The following is a 3,651-nucleotide window of genomic DNA, read 5'->3' as shown; positions in this document are numbered from 1 at the left end:
TGGATATTCTGATACTGGGAATAATCTGGTTGCCACTGGGTCCAGAAGTTTATGTATACAATGATTATCACCAATTGCAAGTTTCCTTATTTAAATGGGGAATACCATGCAGATTTTTTTTGCATCAAATTTCATCAGTTTTGACCTGCCAAAATGTAACGGGGAAAAGTTCTAGTACTGTCAACTTGTCCACACCTGGTATTTTCTGGTTGTGGTAAACTCTGCTTCTTGTAATTAGGACACCTGTGCAAAGAGGTGTTTGCGCAAGGGTGGCAAACACCCTGGGCACTCGTAATCACGCCTTTATAAATCAACTTTTTGATCTTTCACAGTAATATCTTGCCATATCTCCACCATTTGATAGTGTTCAGCCTGGCTACTTCAAGAGTACAAGAAATAACCCTAACTCTGTGACATTTCTTACCAGATCACTCCAGTTTAGGGAGTTGTTACTGCACTATGTAGGACCCTTTAAAACATAATTGAAGACTGACAACCAATCTTGAAATTGTTGCACCACCTCCAATATTGCTACTCACTGCAGCTTCTCTGGTGTAAATTGAACGCAGTTCTTATCATTTTACATTACAAGATATTCAAACCCCAAGCAAACTTTTTTCAAAGACTGATGCCCCATATACACTAATGGGCATAATCTTTGCAAAGAATGATATGTCCACTGTGCCAGGTAAGCCACCTACAAATTAAATATTAAAGAGTGTGAACTCAAAACACGTTCAAGAGTTCAAGGGCAGGTAGATGATTTAAAGATCACTACATCACAATACATTAACCAACTTCATCCCATTACCAGCTCCTCTAACTCATCAACTTTATTGTTGTCTTTGACCATGTTCAGTGCTCAGCTGCCTTTTGTCAAGGTTCATGCTATAGAAATAATGTATACAAACAGTGATTAGTATCCAGCAGGGTGGAGAAAATTTCAATTCCTAGATAGACATAGTTGTTCACTCGCTTAATTTTTAGTACTGATGCAAACCATGCAGGATTGTTACTTCCTTTATCCCTCATCATTGGCTTGTTTTGTAGATGTTCATTCAAGGTCATTCTGTGTGTTTTATATGTAGCCAAAGAGTCCAATAAGCATTGCAGTTGAATGTGTGTTTGCTCAATAATAATCAAATAAGAAGCATGTGACAAAATTAAAAGTTTCTAGTCCCCACCTTAAGTGTAAAGCCATTAGCGTGGGCAAGGTGTTCATTCATTTCAGCAACACAGAGCTTAATAAGCTTTGCTGCTGTAATGCAGTCTTGCTTTATTCTGTTGGCAATGAAGATTTTATCAGATAGATAATATGGAGGGCTCGACTGTATTCTAGCCCATGTATCCTCAAGCAAGATTTGAATTAGCCCAAACAAAGATGAGCCTATGCCAATGAAACACTACTTCTTCTGTAGAAGACCAGAATTCAACAGGTTGACAACCAACAAAATAACAGGATAATTTCTGCCCCTTCTTTGCCAGCAGCAAGGAAGCCATCAAATTCAAAACCAGTGTGCTATCTGTAATGGAAGATCCTCTTCTAAACACAGTTTTGCCAATGGTATCAGAACTCTAATTTTCATCTGGCCTTCTAAATGGCTAAGGAGGGACTTGGCAAAAGGTCCCCTTTTATTATCAAGTGTGACTTTCCTTTTTTGAAAAGTGGAATAAGGAGGCTGCAATCCCATGATGAGGGAATCACTCTGTGAATGATTACAGTTAGGAAAATTCGGAGCAACATGCTAGACCAGAAATATTGTTTTAACTATACAATTTCAAGAGGGATACCAATGCAGCTTAAAGCAGGTCTCAGCCATGAGACTACCAGGAAACCCTCTTCAGGGGCCCCAATTACTTTTTTCCATGTTTAAAGGAGTCAGCATATGTATAAACCCCACACATTTAACTGACTATAGCTTAAAGGGCACCTCAAGATGCATTATTACATAAGGCTGTTCTGAAGTTAACATGTTCGGCCCTCATCGGGAGTCATGAATCCCCAGCATAATTCTGAGTTTACCGGTTGTCGAAATGCACCAGATAAAAACGAATACTCTTTGGTGAAGACTTTCTACCTGATCAAAGCAGGTGGTACATTTACATGGAAAAGGGCCAAGAATTGGAGAACCCCATCCAAGCCTGAGCCTGGTCATTCTGGAACACTCATTTTATTCTCCTTCTGGGGCTGGTAACTTGCGATGGCAAATAACTAGGTTGGAGATCCCAACTAGAATCAGTAACTTTGAGTCAGGCACCCCCGTCCAGTTACTAGCCATCTAAGAATGAGGGCCGAGGTGTCTTGTATCTCCGTCATGTTTTTAGCATTATTCACGACCAGTTCTCTAATATCAAAGCATCTTTAGAAAAACACCTGTCTAATTGCCTACCATGCTGTGCAAATAACTACTCTCTGAAAGTGCTGGTAGATCCTCTAATGCATCAAATAATGACAAAGCAGCTGCAGTCTGGATCAATATCAAACAGGCTAAACTTTATATCTTCCATTAAAAAATAATGGACTCAATAGGTACCTATCCATCAAGGTGGCTACATGTTTTGCTTTTATTGAAGGTGAATGGATATTCAAAACAATATGCAGTTAGTCACTTTGTACCTCTAGGACCATGAACCAAACTGCCAACAGAGAATCATAGTGAAGTTCTATCTGTTTGCCTCTAAGTTCACAAGATGTTAAGAGGAGTAGTATTAAACTACCTCTTCTACCCTTTGGTGAGTGTAATGCTTTAGAAGCAAATGTGGTTAACACATTAGTTGTCATCCCTCCAGTGTGAAGTTTTATGAAGGCAGAGTGGGACAAATGAGACAACACAATGCATATCATCCCATCTTTAGAAGAGCAGACAAAGTTAGGTCTTGAAAATGCTTGCATTGGTTTGCATGAATTACTTAGAGAACTTGCTAGAGAGAAATTGTAAAGGAGGTTAAGCTTGTGCACGGAGTGAAATTGATGTCACAGTGTGCCACTCTGGTATAGGTTGGTTGGTGTAGAGCCGCACTGGTATTGGTTGAATACATCATAGAGAGCTGCACTGGGATTGGGTGTGATTGCTCAACTTCGAATTGTGGGTGAAAAATCATTTCCTGGTTTCAACAGAAAGTCATTTGTAAATATGGCATATTTTGACTGTAAAATTAAATTCTTTAAAGCATTATAAAACCTAGAGAGGGGAGAAGTGAATGGGAATAGAGGCACCACCTGAAGGTATGTCAAGTCCTACAATGGTGGTAGAAGAGGATTTTCACATGTGTATTTGGCTCGAACAGCGGCATAGAATTACTGCGAAAGATGGTGCATTGCAATTTCCTCATTATGAGACATTTAATTTGAGAATTATTGAGAACTTTAGGAGGACGCTGAATGAAATGAAGCTGCCCACTAGGCCCCAATTAATTTGAAGTCCTTAATGCCTAGAAACATGTGGCTGAGTTGAGACAGATATCAAGGGAGAGTCAAGAAAGCCATACACACTTGGTAGATGGGATGCAGCACAGAAAGCCTGGAGAACTGACATAGTGGAAGGAGCTAAATGATATCCTGTACTAACCACAGAAGAGAGGAAAGGCAAAAGAAAGGAGAAGAAAAAGAATAAAGAGACAGATGACACAGAGAATGCATCTGAGAACACA

This window comes from Triturus cristatus, chromosome 4_1 (genome assembly GCF_964204655.1).
Source record: "Triturus cristatus chromosome 4_1, aTriCri1.1, whole genome shotgun sequence".
Classification (NCBI taxonomy): Eukaryota; Metazoa; Chordata; class Amphibia; order Caudata; family Salamandridae; genus Triturus; species Triturus cristatus.
The sequence above is the reverse complement of the archived record's forward strand: the minus strand, read 5'-3'. Positions refer to the sequence as shown.